Here is an 18,730-nt window from a genome sequence, read left to right as displayed (position 1 = left end):
GTAGGCAGACAAATACTGCTAGGTAACCATAAGGCTGCAGAACTTCCGAGTAAGCAATGGTCTGGGGGTTTTATTGACCTGAGTTTGGGGCTTCCATGAGTTGATTGTTTCAGTGCCTTTCATGTCAGCTTGGGGGAGGAGGAGGAAAGCCTGAAAAAGATGTGTGTGTGTGTGTGTGTGTGTGTGTGTGTGTGATGTAGTTCATTTCCCTTGTCTTGGAAAACATCTCCATGTTTAAAATGCTCAGATAGCATAAGATCTAATACAAGATCTAATCTTGTATCACGTGGCTTGTGCACTTCTAAAAAACGGTTGTGACCTTTACCCTCCTCCCTGATTTCCCTTCTCCCAAGCTCTCTCTACATTGCCACCCAGTCCCAATCAGGGAGGTGATTACAAAAGAGCTGGGCCTGTTGAGTGGAGTCTCATCCCAGCAGGGCTTTTGACCTCACCACCTTGGTTTTGCTTTGGCTGTTCCTCCCTTCTGCATGCGTTACATTTCCTTTCTCCACTGCACTTGAGAGAGGGCTGTTAGCTGCACGTGCCTTTCTACCCTGGTAAAAGTGCTCACTCAGATGTCTAAAGGTCTTCATCAGAGTCTGTTCGCTGGCTCACCAAAGCTGCCAGTTTCTAGAGAGCCTGTATCTATTTATTAAGCACTGATAATTTTTATTGACATCTTATCAAACCAAAATGTGGATACCAATAAAACAACGTGTGCAACCACAGAGGAAGAAAATGCAGCCAGTCCTGATGAGACCTGATAGGCTAGGGTCAGTGGACTGGGGGAGGGGCATGGGAGGAGAAGAGGGAGGAAAAGTGAGACTGGGAGGGAATGAAGGAGGAGGGTACAGCTGGGATACAAAGTGAATAAACTGGAATTAATAAAAAATTATTAATTCAAAAGACATGTACAATTTATTAATGTCATCTGTTAACAATTAGTAGAAAATTTATTAAAGAAATGCTAGCACTTAATGTCATGTTTGAGATAGAGTGTTCCTTGATTTAAATAAGTGATTGTCTTGCTATCTAGGTGTGGTAACATATACGTGTCATTCCAGTCCTTAAGATGTAGAGGTTAGAGGAAAAGAAGACACTAAGATAAGCCTCCCATATTTGCAAGTTCAAGATAAGGATGGGCTATAAAGCTCCTAGTCTTAACCCTCATTCCATTCCTCAAATACCCTTCTAGCCTACAAGAAGTCTAGTGTCTAAATGGTCTCCATAACCAAATTCTTTTTCAGAAGACTCTTATCTTTTTATGCATCTTGAGAACAATAATTTTGTGACTTTACAAAGATTCATACATTTTAGCTGTAATTATGAAAACCTAGGCATACATAAGTGAAAATTGGTAAATTTTAACCTTTAAACAGAGTTGACAAAAAGAAAACCCTTTAGTCTCTTGACTCTGTGGGGCTGAGGACAGGTTTGAGACCTGTGGTCACAACTGACACTAATTACTCTTCATATTCTTCCTGGGGCTTAGGCTTTGGAAATTGGAGAAAATGAAAGACAAAAGCTTTGAAGATTTTCTTACTATTGAAAAAGGGAAATTTAGTGCAACAATGTGATAGTTTTTTCAAATCAAAGGACTTGAAGCTAAGGAAACTTAATACCAGACCGTAATAATAGAAACTATGGATTTGAAAAAGAAACAAACAAACAGTGTATCTGCAAAGAGAATTCCTCTTTATAAAGCCAGGAGATACAATCAGAGGTTGGGCCAGCCCCCCAAAAAGCCATGTGGGATCCTTAATTAACATTGCTCAAGACAGGCAATGGTGGCACACTTCTTTAATCTAAGCACTCAGAAGGCAGAGACAGGGGAATCTGGGTGAGTTTGAGACCAGCCTGGTCCACAAAGAGACAAGACAGCCATGGCTGTTACACAGAGAAACCCTGTAATCTTGCCTTGTCTTGAAACAAACAAACAAAAAACAAACAAACACATTGCTTGTTCTATGATGAAGAACCCAATCTGAATGGAGAGATAGTTACCCAAAATGTTGCTACGCTCAATAGTTTGCCTGCTATCCTGTTACTATTGATTTATTAGCAAGGCAACTGGAGTAATGAACTCTAGAATCAGGTTCCCATTTCATTGGAGGGACCATAATTAATTGGTTTTTGTTGTTGTTGTTTGTTTGTTTTCGTCTTATAAGTATAAGGAAGATATTTACTCCATAGTATTTCTGCAAGAATCCAACACTCATGTAAACTAGTTTGAAGGAGAGCTCTTGCCTTCCCTCTTGAAGTCATGTCTATCTAAAATATTATGAAATTGCTAATTGAAGTATCTAAACCATTTTTAATGAAATCAGTTAATGAAAATCTTGAAATTAATGTGGATTTTAAAAAATTCAAAGAGCAAATATACTGTATCCTTTATTTATCTCTCTTTTTTAAAAAACAAAACAAAACAAAAACCCCACAGGATTCATTGAAGATCTAAAATTAGGGAATAAAATGGCTTTTCAATTGTGTTGAATACTGAGAAATTCAACTTTAATACCATTACAAGGTAGTAGTTGAAACCATAAAGATGTTTAGAAAAGTGAACTCCAGGCTAAGTACGCAGATATAGATTATGACTGCTGCCTTAGGGATATTGGTAATCCCCTAGAATTATTCAGACTGTTTTCCTATTCCCAGGAGAATCATGCCCAGACCTTCTCCACCCAAGAGATACTTCAACACTGCCTCCTGGTGGTTGAGAGAAGAGATCTTTTGCACACAAATTAAAGTGTAGAGAGCAAATTGATTTTTATCAAACAGCAATAATAAAAGGTTCTAAAAGAGTACTAAATTCTGAAAACCAACATAGGAGGAGTCTCATACCAAGCTAGCATATGCCTATTAACTGGATAGAAAACTGTTAACACTGTGATAAATTGATATGGAGAACAGGTTGTAAAGAAGAACACTGGTTATTCTTCTGGCAGAGGAGGGATGGAAGAGGATTAATCAAGTATTGAGTGGGTGAGGAAGATGGGGGTTATTTCATCGTGAGTGTTTCAGGGAGGGACATTGTTTTGTCTTGTATCCAATACCCAGGACATTCAGTCAATGACTAGTAAAAATGCCAGAAATGGAAAAGATATTAATGTTTTTAAGCCCAAGTCACTATTTGTCTTAAATGACTTTCCCCAAATTCCACAGGCAATTAGTGGTGAATTTTAGGATTGGAAAAGTAATTGTTTATTGAGTTTGAGTTAAATGCAAGATACTGTAATCAATAACAAATAAACAAGGTAAAGTGATAATTAAAATTACCACCTATCTTAAGAAAGCCACTGATGCACTGAAAACCATATCCATTCCCTTTTCCTGTAAAGAGATACTTAAAAAAGGAAGTGATCATTTGATTGGTCTCTAGATTGGTCAGTAAAATTCCAGAAATCTTGATCCTCTAGGCTAGGCAGAATTCCTTCCTGGTTTAATTTATAATTGTCAAGAGCAAAGATGCCCATCTCATTTGGAGGTCTTTGATACTATAATAATTGAAGATGGATCCCATATTTACATTACTGGTCATTGTCTATGAAAGTTTGGGTGTCAGTGTTTAGAGAAGGGTTTACCTGTCACTGCTTAAAATCATCACACCATGCCCCCATGCAATCATCTAAGTATGAATTCCGGGATTAGAGCACAACATAGTTTATCATAATGATTAATGTGGCTAAATATTAGTAGATGGATGTGTATTTTCTCTAATAGCATAATGAACTCCCAATGCATTCATTCTTCAGAAGCCCCAACTCTCTAAAAACTTCACTGCAGATAGTTATTATTTTTATGCTTTCTGAACCAGTAAAACCACCTCCTTTCCCCCCTTACTTGTCACCCTTCCCCACCTCTCTGCCAAGGAAAGCAGTATGTCCCAAATGAAGCTTGTTCAAAACTCTTTAATCTTTTCTTGGATGGTTAATGGATGAATCACTACCAACCATTCTTTTAATAAGCAATTCAAGGATTTATGGCTTTTTTAAAGTAAAAGTATAATAGGGTTTAAACAATATACAACTTATTTTTTCATCATAGAAAACATTCTTGCCATATATTTCAAGTACCTCTTTGTTTTCACATTTAAAGATATATCCCTTCGGCCCTATTAAAAACAAACAAATCAGTGATAGATACCTGTCTCATAAGAATGGCTTTTGGCATATATCCTTTTTTATTCATTCAATTCTTAATTCAATGGTGAAAGATATTCATGACTCAGACTTGATCATCACAAGAATATCCCAGGCACCAACTAAGATAATCTGGATAAAATGTTCAACATATGCTACTAAGCACTCTTAATTGCAGTCAACAGTAGCAGCTTCTTTTACAATTTGTACAGGTCACCAGCCTATGGTCTGATGAAGAGGACATAGTGGAAGTCCAAATTGTCAGGTAATTATCAAGGTACACACTGGCTATCAGCAGAACTTCAACCAGGTGAATGGCTATTGAGGTGCTATAAAGACAAACAGAATCAGCCAAAGTCCAAGTGTGCAGATAGCTACTTGGAGTAGTCATCAAGGACACCACAAATACAGGCTTCTGGAGAACTCTACTCAAGGCATAGAACTATGACTATTGCAGAGTGGAAAACACATTCTTTTGAAATTTTGATGTAACATGGAAATCTCAGTCATTAGAGACTTTTGAGACAAAAATAGACTGTTCAGGGCATGATTGAATACAAATAATGGAAATATAACTATGAAAATTAGGATACCAATCAAAGATAACCAGCTGGAAGTGCCTCTTGCATTGACACTTCCATTCTGTGGACATAGGGCCAATATCCCGCCTGAATTTCCAGCACTACACACCCCTGCGCACTTTTGAGAGTCCACTAGCAAAGACAGAGTCAGGGTGACAGGAAAGCCAGATGGTTGTTCTCCAGTAGAAGATCAAAAGAGTTAAGAAAACATGCTATAAGCCCCATAAACATCAGCAACACTGAGAGACATACAAACCATGTGGTAGAGTGCATGACTTTCAAGATGTTTGAAGTTATTTATCCATCACTCCTCCTGTTCCCTTCTTGATCCCTTTCTTCTTTGATGTGACCAAAGAGCACACATTCTTCTATTAGTCAAAATACATACCCTAGCACAATTCTACTCCCTCCCATGTGTCTTGGCAAGAGGGATGCAGGACTCTGCACTGACTTGGAAGAAAAAAAATCACTTTACAATGGATAGATTTACCAGTATTGCTAGGGCTATTAATTTCCAGACATACATATTGCAGGGGATAGTTTTTTGGCTGATGTGAAGGGGCGGGACATGAACATGGATGTTTTATAACTCTATGGCTGCCAGCTATGAGCCAGAAAAACTCAGACTCTAAACACACCAGATCCTGACTTCTCAATTCTTCATCACAGCAGAACGGCACAATGTCACTGCTACTAGAGTTGTAAATAGGAGTTCTTACTCTAGGGAAATGGTTACCAGTCTAAATTATTCTAGTCCAATCTAATTGGAGAGATGAGACAGGGTTAAAAGGAGATGGATTTACTCTGCATGTTCAAACAGGTGAACACAGAGATCAATTTTTATATTACAGACAATGAGTGCAGTAATTTACAGCGAAAGAATTAGGCCAGATTCCAGGAATGCATAAGTGATATGCATTGGTCAAATGATAGGTCTTCATGCATTATTGTTTTGGATCTAGTTCTACAGAGGACTGGGGCTCAAGAAAATCACTGTGGCATGGAGAGTGACTCTACTGTACCATGACATGATTACTCCCTCTAAAGGTCATTCCTGGTTCCTCATGAGATGATTGCCAAAGGGCTGACAGTTCCTAGGGTTTGAGATGTCCTAGAAGAAATAAATGATTGAGAGATGGAATAGTCCAGAGAGCAAAATGGAATTTATTGTGTGCAATACCTGCTCCTACTTCAAATCGTGATGTTACCTGGAACCATAGTTATAAGACAAAATGCTATTCAGAGAGTGGGAGAACCTCAAAGACAAACAAAAAAGACTTTTTGTTGTTGCTGTTGAAGGTGCTTTTATGCCTGAAAATCTCTTTAATTTACTCACAGAAGGAGCAAATGGAATTTTCTTTTCTGCCTTATCATAGGTCTCTAGCATAAATTGACAAATGTTAAATAGAAGAAAGGACTGAAGTTAATAACCAAGCAGGGAAGAATAGGAAATCAGAAGAGTGGAATTAACATGGTGTGGAGCCCTATTCAGAAGCACAGACATTCTTCTCTGTAGGGAAATCTCCAGGTAACTGCAGCTACTGCTCTGGCCACATATTAGACTCCACATGCCTAACATAGGTAGACAAGGGATAAATGCACATACCTCACTTGCACTTGCTATTTAGCTATGTATTGTTGTCGATGAATTTAAATGCATTTGTGTGTCTATAGCTATATGACTATAGTCATTTGTGTGACTATAGCTATTGTTTCTATGACTATGAATTCCATCAAATAAATTCACTTGCGGTGGGATATTTGACTGGCACACACCACCACTTTCTAATTCCATAATTTATTTTTGTGATCTTTCTTTTTGGAACTGAACTAGCTGGAAAATGAGAAGAGGTGGTATTTTGTATCAGGATTGAGGAAGAGGTCCTATGAACTACATAATATTTTTGGTGAAAGAAAGCACCTTTGTATGATATTTTTATGTAAAAACTATTTTCTTATGTAGAAGTTGAGGACATAACAGAGGAACTTGAGATTATTTTTTGATGAGAAGAGAACAATGACATCACAGAGAAAGGACCTTGAGTTACATTGACATCAAGGATTGTTGTTTGGTTTTACTTTTAGGTGGAGTTAAATGGTCTAAGACTGAAGTCTGACTGGATGTCCTGCTGCTGAGTATTTGGCAAAAGACAGAACACAGGCACTCCCATTAAAATACATTTAAAGGAGAACTACTAGTTGTTATTATTGTTTCAAGAGTTGCTTTGGGATTCATAATTTCTTCCTCTCAAATAGCTATTTTTATGATGCTGAACTGAAATCCATTCACTCTTTTCTGAAACATAACATATGTTTCTTACTTTCACAAACTATTATCACAGATCCATGTGGTTTCCCCTATGGAGGAATTCCCTTGTCAAAGCAACATCATTTTACATTTTTCATCTTTATTGTCTTGCCTCATTGTGTCATTGGGTTTCTGTGCCATTTGTTTCCAGGAAAACTTTCCCAGCAACCAAAACTGAGTTCCTGAGTTAAAGTGCACTTTCTGCCCCCCTCTTCCCTTTCACTTTTCCTTGGTTAGTGTAAAAATTGGTAAAATATTTATTCAGTGTGTGTGTGTGTGTGTGTGTGTGTGTATATATATATATATATATATATATATATATATATATATATACCTATGTATGTATATATAATTTAGCAAAGTATTTTACTTTGTTTCCACTTAGATTACATAGGGCTGAAGACCCCCAGCCAACAGAAGAGGGTTCATCATTCACCCAGTGTAAGCCCGTGTTTTAGGTGAAAAAAGAAAGCTATAATTGATTGTAGAGGAGGTTCAGCTGTTAAAAATGCATGCTGTTCATGCAGTGGATCTGAATACAGTTACTAGCACCCAAGTCAGGCAATTCACAACCACCTGTCACTCAAGCAACAGGAGCCTGAATGCCTTCTTTTGTCTTCTGCAGCCACTGACAAATGTACATACCTGATCCTCCCCAAATTATTAATTCATAAATTATAAATAAAACAAAGAAGAGCTGTAAGACATGAAGTTATCAGTTTGATATGCGTGGAATCAAAATGTGAAGGCTTAAAACAGTCTTCATGGGGTAGACACCACGTCTGAAAAGCTGACTTTTGGCTGATATGAGTTGTTGGACATAGCATCTGCAACATGGTAGACATCTGCATCCAGGAGACAAAAAAAAATATTTATCACATCAATAAATAAAGAGATGACTTCTCACCTCTGACAGATATATTTTGTGGAGCTATCATACATTTGAGTGCAAAACACTGCCACGTTGCTAGCCCATGCCCAGAGCTGAGAGCAGCATTGCTCTCCAAAGATCCTAACATTTAGTTCAGTGAACTGGGTCATGAGCTGACACTTTGTGTTGATGTGGCCCCTGTCTCATCATTTTATTTTCAACTCCAGTGTCATAACATAGTAAGATTCTCTAGCAGTTGAGGTTTCATTAAATTCTATCTCAGCTTTACATGTAGAAGCCTGCTTGGTTACATCTTTTGAATAGTATACAGACTTAAAATCCCATGTGAATTCTAGTTAAGGTTTCAAGGAGAAGATCTTGGACTCAGTCCCACCAAAAACACACCTGTGTTTTTGTTATTACATAAACAATACAAATAAGTTGGGAAGCCTCTATGCTACAGGTCCATGGATCAGTCCTCTTGATTGAATAAACAAATACATAAGACCAAACTGCTAATAAAATCCAAAGCCCAAGCCACAAACAGGAAGTTTCCCTTGCTTTCCTAGTGCTGTGTATCAGCATCCTGAATTTCCTTCACTCAAATAGAAATGGAATACAAATTACCCAGAATCTGAATAACCTAAATCAACTGTTGCCTTCTATTGGGGAAAAATATATGGAACAATAAAAAGAAGACTAAAATGGGTCTAAGATAACTGTATTGGAGTTCATCTTGGTTGCTTGTCAAGTGGTCACATAGTAAAATTCTTCCCGAAAACCTTCAGTTTCTCTGAGAAAATGTGAGGGTGCACAATCTTTTTTTTTTCCTGGCTTGTCTTAGGACTTTTATTGCTGTGATAAAACACCATAACCAAAAGCAACTTGGATAAGAGAGGTGTATTTGTTGTTGTTGTTGTTGCTGCTGCTGCTGTTTGCTTATAACTCTCAGGCTATCACTCTTCATTACTAAGGGAAATCAGGGTAGGAACTCAAGGCAGGAAACTGGCTGCAGAAATTAAAGTGGGAGCCATGGAGTAATACTCCAACTTATTAGCTTGTTCCCTATGGCTTACTCAGCCTGCTTTCTTATACCGCCCAGGACCACCTGCCCAGAGGTACTGTTCACAGTGGGCTGGACCCTCCCACAGAAAACATTTATCAAGAAAATGTCCCCAAAGACTTGCTTACACTTTAATCTTATGGGGGCAATTTTTTCAATTAAGATTCCCTTTCCCTAGATATGATTAGGTTTGTGTCAAGTTGACAAAAACCAATCAGACAAAGCATAAAGTTATTTTATTCCCCAGTAGAATGTTTTGTGGAAGATCTTTTATTTTCCTTCATTGTTTTTTTAATTTTAAATCTTGGCTGTGGGTAATAGTTTATAAGCCATTCTTTGGCATGTGAGAAGCTGAAGAAATAGCATTAGTACTAATAAACAAAGCTAATTTATGGGCTTAGAAGCAATGCTATTCAGGGTACTTTTATTCACAGGTAGTCTGTAGTAGTGATCTCAGTGGTTACATTACAAACTTAAATACTACTACACGCTTTGTAAGTTGACTGGAGCATTATGACTAGAACTGATTCTTGGAAAGAAATGTGTGGGCAACTTTTATTAAAACAGAAATACTTTGCCTCTACGTAAGAAAACATGGGGGAAGGAACATGTTCTGAAACCAAACGCCTATCTTCACATGTTGTTTAGAAGACAGATAATTCTTCCTACACTTACCAAGACCAATTTAAAAAAAAGATATAAGGATGGTTATAAAGAGTTAAAGGTATAATTTAAAATATCCAGAAAGAAAAATACTAACGTGTTCTCTGTTAATTCAAGTTCTACACAGAGACAGTTTGAAACTCACCTCTGAAAATTCATAGTTTTGTAACTGACAAAGAGAATAAGTGAGGTGGGATTTGGTGAATTAAATATCATGGTTTATGCTATATGAAGAATTCAAAAGCACACTACACTGTTACCCTACTTAAACCTCAATTTCTCTAAAACATAGTGTGAGTTTTATATCAAAAATAGGAACACAATCCCACTTCACAATAAGATATTGGCCTAGAAGAGAGACAAGGACAGGGCAGGAACCCCTGCTGCAATGTCAAAGACAGGCTCCCAAGAGACATCAAAACTGAATTTTAGTTGGAGCTTATCCTAACTGGACAGAGTTCTTGGAGACTGAAATGATGACAGATAATTAATATTCTGTGAGGGTGGTCTCATTTTGATAAGAGCATAAATTTTCCTTTATAGGACTTGGATATTTATAATATGATTTTCAAATGCCTAAATAGGCAATACATCAACCTCTTCCTTCTCTTTCTCGGTATCTTTTTTTCATATGCTGGAGACCGAACCTTATACATGCTAAGCAAACGCTCTACCATGTAGCCTTACCCTCAGTATACAATAAATTACAGAATACACAGTCTAATAAATATGTTTGACTTATATTTTCACAATCATGGTAGACAAGAATATTTTAACCCTACTAAACATTTCTATAAGCTCCGGGTATAATATTTGTGTTTAACAGCCCACTGAGTTCATACTAATACAAAACATATCCTCATGGGTTAAAAATAAAATAAGAACCGGTGTACCCTTAAATATCAGGTTTGGGGCTTTACGGCCACTATAGTTTCTCTGAGAGTTAGGAGAGTCGAGCTGACTAGTTTTTGACTTCTACGTACAAATGAGAGAGAACATCTTGAATCTAGGCCACAAGGAAGTTGGCTTACAGCCTCACTTAAATTCAGAATGAAGGTCAGCTTCCAGAGAACGGGTTCTGTGTCTCTCAGCGGCAGCTACAGTGCCTTAGGGTGAGGATCCAGTGTGCTAAGCTGGGGCATGGAAAAGATTCTCTACAGAGTGTTACAGTTTGGCTCTTTTAGCATGAGATCACCCATGGCAATGGAAGCTAGGGCATTCCAAAGCCTATGGCGATACCAGAGTCCCAGAGTGTACAGCTCTTGGTTAAGCTGCTGGGCTGAGCACTGTGGAGGTGCAGGTCAAGGCCCAAGCCTGATTGGCTTGCAGCCAAAACACAGTCCAGGTGAGGCGAGACCCAGCAAGGCCCAGTCCCAGTGGGTGGGAGTGCAGGCCTGGTGAGACCTGGCGGAGGTAAACAACGAATCTCAGATGGTCTTGAGGTGGGAAAGCACAAACCGGTGTACCTTAATCATGTGAAATCAAGGGCAAAGTAAACCCTGGGCAGAGGGAGGGATTTCCAGGGTGAATGTGTTTGATTCGCTGGGGCCAGGGGGTGAGGGATACTGAATGGTCCTATCACAAGAAGGAAGATACAGTACTTAATTATCTTATAGGAAGTGGATTCTCCAAGTACAATTGAAGATCACTGCTGGACTAAGATCTTTAGCAGGGTGGAGGTTTCTAGGAATTCCTAGATGCTTGCTAGAGCAGTTTCCTTTTCAGGGGAAGGGTCTGGCCTGTAATCTGCCCTGAGGGCCACGTGACCTCCTTCCAAGACCTGGAATTACCCAGATCAGGGGAGAAGTCAGAACCCTGCTGAGAAAAAGGAGTCTATCATCATAGACCCAGCGCAAATGATTGGCTATCCGGAGATGACCGACTTCACCCTTATCCAGCAGAGTCCCACAAAGGTCTACAGCCGAGGTGAAATAGTAGATCAGTAGATGACCCTATGTATTACCAAAGGGAATAGCAAGTAGATGTCCCTACAACTAGGCTCTAAACAGGAAACAATAGTTCCACATTTGTGCCATAATGAATTTGTACCTCACATGAAGTTAGGAATTATATTTATATTAAATATTCCAGATGATTTGAAACAAAGAAAAGTTGTCCTAAGCTACTGATGTCTTCTGAGCTGTCAACATTTAAAATATTTGTTTCTATTAAAAATTCATTATAAAATGAAATTTACAATACTATTCTAAACCTTACTTTTATCCCATAGAAAGCCTCCTAAGACATCCTAAGGACAAAGAGCCCACAATCTAAAATTTCAAACACAATAAGAAGTAATCGCTCTAACTGGAAATGTTGCCCAGTCTCTACAGTACATGCCTAACATGCAAAAAGCCCTGGGTTTGATCCATTATGATTTCTAAACCTTCAGAGTAAGGTCAAGGTCAGCCAGGGATACAGTGAAATCTGCCTCAAAGTTCAAGGCAAACAAATCAAAACATTTATCAACTGTGAACAAGTCCATAGACCCAGGATTTGCCTTGTCCTCTGGCATTTTCCTTCTCTACTACACTTATTGGCTGGATACCAAAACTAATTATATTACACTAAAATAGCTATAAATATAGATAAAATGTTTAAAAAGAAAAAAGACTATTGAAGAGGAAAACATCCGAAAAACTAGTCATACCTGAAAATAAAGGTGTTTTGGTGTAAGCTTGAAATAAAGCTTACACCTGAAAATAAAGGTGTTTTTGTGTTCAAAGCTTGATCCTCAGTGCAATGCTTGGAGACTGGGATTTGAGGAAGTAATTGGATCACAGTGGAACTTCACCAGTGGATTTAATATTGAATGAACTATGCAGAAATGATGGAAATTGTGAGCACACCTTCAGAAAGCACATATTGCTTTTGGTTTGAATTTGTGTGTGTGTGTTCTCTGTTATAGGGAATCAACTTAATTGTAGCTATTATGGTTTTATAGTGGGATAGACACTGTTGGAGAGAGAGCTATTCAATTTATAGATAGAAAATTTTAAAGGATCATCAAAGAGAGATGACGATGATATTGAAAATTTTAAGGTGATGGATAGAACTGTGGAGAGAAGAATAAGAGAGAGAGAGAATTTTTAATATGCATTTAATTTAATGGGCTATCCTGGGTTATGGCTGTTAGCTTCTGGACCAGAACTGAGGAACCTAAAGATCAAAGGTTCCATTTCTCTCAGGAATGGTTAAAACTCTCAGGGCAAGGCCCATGCACTAGCAAGGCTTCCAGTCTCACAAGGTCTCACAAGAGTAGGTAGAAATGAGTTTTCTCCTTGGTGTTATAGTTATCTCTTTTAAAGGAGATTGCTGGTATCAGATGGCAGTGGAAACTCTGGAGTTCCAAAAGCCTGTGATGATACTGCAGTGTTACATCCCTTTGGTTAAGCATCAGGGGTGAGGCTGAAGGCTGAGACTCAGACCTATTAGGTGCTTCACTGGTAGTCAGCACTGCACAAATGCAGGTCGGGCTGGCACCAGCAGTGACAAAGACAGCTATGGGGTAGGCTGGCTGACAGACAAGCCCTTGCAGTTCAGTGGTGAATTTTCAGGGGGGGAACAGAGTCCTTCCTTCCCCAGAATAAGTGATGAATCTCATACAGTTGTGGTGAAAAGCTGATGTAGCATGCAGCATGGTTATTCCATGTGATTAGAGACTTATATACCTTGGGAAAATGAGAAGGTTTTTGAGGGTGATTGTGCTTGATTTATGAGGGCTAGAGAAATACTTGATGTACATACAATAACATAATCCTGTCATAGAGGGGGAAAGTAGTACCTAATCGTACTATGGGTGGGGAAAGAACTCCACCTACAGATAAAGAGCATTGGTTGAAAGCCAAGACACAAAGACTTGTCATTTGCATAGGGTGGGTGTTTCCAGGAATCCCCAAGTGCTTGCTGAATGGATTTTTTATTAGGAAATGTTGGGCTATGAGGAGGGCTATGTGAAGCTCCTTAGGAGATCTGGAGTTTCCCAGATCAGGTAGAGAGGGAAAACAGCTGAAAAAGGAAGTCCATCATCTTATATCAAGCTGCTCTCCTCAGTTTAATCTCTCTGGGAACCTCTCAGAAATACATGCCAAATTGTGCTTCATTAGGTGTTTCTTAATTCAAAAAAAAGGGCAGAAGAAATTGTCTTCTTTTCTGTACTTTATGGCCACCCATACATATGTACGAAGAAATCAGACACACCTTTTCAAATATGTTACATACTTCTGATAATCAAAAGCACATAGTAAATATGCTGATCCCAAAACAGTGTATAACAAGAAACTATAGTCCCAAACAAGATAAAAGTCAGAAGGGAAAACTCTAAACTCTGCAACTTCATGTCAGATACATCAACAAGTTTCAGCATCCCTGCCCTCCATTTCTGTTATTTTGAGCATGTGTCCTCTCTCCTGAGATGGCTTTATATAGTGTCTGAAGCTTTCTCAGAAGCAATACCATTTTCCTCACATCTCCAATATTCAGAGAACCCTTAGTGTGCCATTTTCAGGTCAGTCTCTCTCCTTCCAAATTAGTTTGCATTTTCACAAGCTGTAGCTTTCAGTTGGTTTGGTTTTGTGTTGGGGCTTAGTGTTGTACAGTGTGTGTTCAGATACTGACTTCTGTGCCCTTAGATGAGATCCATATATGGGCATTGTCATGGTGTTTGAAGAATTTCTTGTGTCAATGTTGTATAAAGAATGTTTCCCAATTATCTCCAATTAGTTAATGAAAAGTTGAACAGCCAATGACTGGGCAGAGGAGATAGGAAGGCTGAACTTCTGATCTGAGTCAGAGGTCTGAGGAAGATACCATGTGGAAAGAGGAAAAGAAAGAGCAAGCAGAGGGAGGACATCACGGGGCAGGATAGACAACGAGAAGCTGGCCATGAGGACAGATGGATGGAACAGAAGCAGCCCAGGTCAGACTGAGATGGCAAGTAATGGGCACAGCTGGGAAGTAGCTAGACTACCATACATGGGTTAGAATAGATCAATATTCAAGCACCGGTATGGTGTTTGAAGATTATTAATAAATCTAATAAGTCTCTGTGTCAATCATTTGGGAGCTAGAGTGGGTTATCTAAAAGGCCCTTAATGTTATCTTATTTCAACAGTTTTGCCTGAAGGACACCTTTTCTGTTGTCTAAGAGCAAGGTTCCAGGTGTTTTCTTTGGCAGTTTTACTTACTTGGTCCACCTCTGATTCATCTGCATCTTTAGCTGTGAAAAATAACCATGACACAGTTTAAATGTCATGTTCACTTGCAATGTCTTCTGCATCATAACTCAGTCCATAACCTTTTAATTAAGTCTAGTTCAAGTTATCAGGTCCTGGACGGATGCAGCCAGAACTTTTATTTTCCAAGATGATAGCATCATAGGCTTTTAGCCCAGTTCTTGATAGAGTCATTGTTTCCTCACCCTCATGTCCATCAGCATTCTGGCCTTCTGATCTCCCACTGAAATGTTTCGGTATGCTCTGCTTACAACATTTTAGGACATATGTAACCTTAGTTGTATACTCTTCCACATTCTTACTACACATTAACTTTAAAGGCCTAGAAACCATAATGTCAGATTTATTACCAAAGACTTCATCTATAATATCTGTTTTATATATTACTTACTTTTCTCATTGCTGTGGTGCAGCTACCTGAAAAATGCTACGTAAGGTTATGAATGTTTATTTTAGCTCATTGTTTAGAGGTATCTGTATATACCGTGGTGAAAAAGTCTCAGAGAGGGAACAGCTTGGTTGATGATAAACCAGGCATCAGAAAATTGGAAAGGCTAATGCTCAAGTGGCTTTCTCTTTTTCTCCTTTATCCACTCAGGACTCCAGCCTCTGAGATGGCTCTGCTCACACTTAGGGTGGGCCTTTTCCCTCAGTAAAACCTTTCTGGAATCAACCTCACAGATGCTTTTGAAGATGTGCCTTATTAATGCCATAGGCATTGCTTAACAGAATCAATTGTCAACTGAAAGTGCCCATAAGTTCACCTTTATCAATTTAACATCAAAACAAATCATTAAGTCATAGTCCAACCTCAGTTTCTTTTGCTAGTAAAGTCACAATTTAAATGTAAACAAAGGTTACAGATATTTTCATCTCTATAAAGCTCATGAAACACTGAAAAACAAAACTGCTAATGGAAATATCAGACTGAAGAAAGCATACATGCAGAAAAAGGACATAAAATGGCAGAAGATATACCAAAACACAAAGTTATAAACAAAGACATAACTACCAATAATCAATGATTATACAAATTAATGACCAATTATGGATTTAGAAATTCAAGCCCAGTGTCCAAAACATGAGGCAAGAGAGAAAGCAATCAGGATTATAGAATGTGGACATATTCATTATTAGACTTGGCTGACTAAAATTTAAGAACCTTTGACATATTTATGGATAAATATATTGAATTCATATGAGGATACATTTTAACAAGCATTGAATTTTAAAACAGCGTGGGCTCCTGGTATACAAGAGAGCAGACAGAATTTAAGTACCTCACAAGAATAGCTGAAAAGACAGAGTGAATGCTGTTGGCAAGATTTTTAAAAATTTTAGGCTCTTCTTTTGTCTGAGAGTGGATAAAAGTACTAATTTGGGGTAAACATTGCTTAATATGTAAAAACATTTAAAAAACAGATAAAAATAACTAATAAACTGATGAATAGGAAATGAATAATTAAATATTCAATCATGGTAGAAATACACTTTTGTCTATTTAAACTACAGATGAAAGACAAATTAGCCCCAAAAGAACAAATGTACAGTTTGAGAATTTTATATACTTTTATATACTTTATATAATTTTATATACTTTATGAAATGAGACTTCTCTGTTTAGTTCAAACAGGCCTGTAGCTTGAAACTTTTCTGCCTCAGATTCTCAAGTTCTGGTGTTATAAGAATATATCATTGATAGTGGAGGCCCTCTTCCCTTTCCATCTGACCCTAGCCTATTAGGTCTCATCAGGACTGTCTTTGATAGTCTTCCTCTGTGGCCTGGTCAGGCTGACCCCACTCAAGGGGTGGGGAAGGGACATGGGAGGAGATGAGGGTCAGAGGGAGGACAGGATTGGGAGGGAACGAGGATAGGGCTACAGCTAGGATACAAAGTGAATAAATTGTAATAAATAAAAATTATATTAAAAAATAAAGCAAGTTGTATACCTAAAAAAAAAAAAAAAAACAAAAAAAACAAACATCATTGTGCCTGACAAGAATACTAACTATAATAGCAAGTGTGGTGGTTTAAATAAGAATGGCCCTCATAGGCTCATCTAGTTGAAAGCTTAGGGTGTGGCATTAGGGGGTATGCCTTGCTAGAGGACCTGTGTCACTGAGGGTGGGCTTTGAGGTTTTAGAATCCTTTCCCATACCCAGAGTCTCTCTTTCTGCTGCCTGAGTATCTGGATGGAAACCATTCAGGTATTTCTCTTTTTCTGCTGCTACTATGACTTCTGAAACTGTAAGCAAGCTCCAGTTAAATCCTTTCCTTTACAAGAGTTGCGATGGTCATGGTGTCTCTTCACAGTAATAGAACACTGACTGAAACAGCAAGTAAAACTGGTAATACTTCAAGTACTCTCCCCATCTTTTTTTTTTTAATTGGGATGAAACTGTATGTCTCATTTACGCTAAGGAAGTATTTTTATCTGAGCTATATTATATAATCTTCAGTTATTAAAAAATAAAGAAAAAAGGCATAAATGAAAAAAAACATAAAAGGCAATAGGCAAAATATTGAATACATTGCTGATTTCATTAAATAAAAACCAATATTTTCTAAAACACAGGCAAGACTGTATTTTGAAATAGTGTTTAATACTGCCTATAAGAAAGGTGTCTTTTGTATCAGAATCCAGAAATATGTCATGAAAAAATTAATCAAAATAAAGTTGGTTTGACCATACTCTCAACTTAGTTGGTTTACTGTTACAGTTATGACTGAAGAGAAAGACAGAGATTTCACAATGAAGGTATTACTTGGCCAAGACACAATAATTCCATATATGCATCCACTAAACTAAATTTGTGTCTACTAAACTAAATATGTATCTACTATACTAAAACCCACTGCCATTGCTGAAAATTCTATCATTTGTAACAAATAGAAAAATGCCAGCCTGAAGAATTCTGATGTGAATACAAGATTTACGGGTAGGAAGAGTTGGCATACACAGAGTAGTTGCATCGGCAGAATCCTATTACCTTTACCCTTTCTATTGGTCAGAAGGAAGTGGAGGTGTTGCCCAGGCCTTGACTCACTGGATGTGACCTTTGATGCTTCCCACATCCCTTGTCACATCGATTGGTTAGCTCTTTCTATCTTGCCTGCTACACAGCAGAAACACTGTAGACTATAAGCCTGATGAAATAAATAAATAAGCCTTAACTGTCTGCTCTCAAGGATACTGTAGTCTACTAGAAGACAAAGGCTTACAAAAAAAAAAAAAAAAAAAAAGCAAAGAATAGGCAAAGCAAGAGGGGAATAAACAAGAACTATGAAAGAGAAACACCTGTGCAGCTTCAGCGATGAAGTGAAGAAAGACAGGAAGACTGGAGCCCGGAAGCCAAGTTTGAACTGCCCGGGAAAGAGACTTTCTCCTTCACAGACGGTGAGAGTAGAAAAGACCGGCCAAGTTCAGTGTGCAGCCTGAGAAAACATAGGATAGGCAGTGCGAAGGGAGAGCAATAGGGAGAGTCATTTACAATCACCTGTCATAGGGCCAGCGGCTCGGTAAGTGGAGTGTCTACCCAGGGTGGGATCCCCAGCACTGCCCAAGCAGATCATGCCCTGTTACACAGTGAGCTTGAGTTTGAAGGCAGCCTGGGGCACTTGAGATGCTGTCCCAAACAAATGGGAGCAATCACAGGCCTAGGAGGACTGGCTCATCTCCTTTTCCATTGAAGCCACCTTGTCTCTGCCTTCTTGTCTTTCCATCTAGACTACACGGTCCCAGCAGAGAATGGTTTGTGCATTTTGTCACCTTCCTACCCTCTACAGCAACATTTCCCTAGCACGCACTCAGCCCCAGGCCTGCAAATGCTTGTGAATTGAGTCAGTGAGCCAGCAAAGATCACTTTT

General features: G+C 38.4%; 1 pseudogene; it reads right to left on the bottom strand.

Moving 5' to 3' along the window:
- Window positions 1-18,436, bottom strand: part of LOC129690833 (40S ribosomal protein SA-like) — a 29,423-nt pseudogene extending 10,987 nt beyond the window's left edge.
- Window positions 18,437-18,730: the final 294 nt, after the last annotated feature.

This window comes from Psammomys obesus, unplaced genomic scaffold, assembly GCF_907164565.1.
Source record: "Psammomys obesus unplaced genomic scaffold, mPsaObe1.curated_primary_1811, whole genome shotgun sequence".
Taxonomy (NCBI): domain Eukaryota; kingdom Metazoa; phylum Chordata; class Mammalia; order Rodentia; family Muridae; genus Psammomys; species Psammomys obesus.
This window is presented reverse-complemented; position numbering and strand designations above follow the sequence as displayed.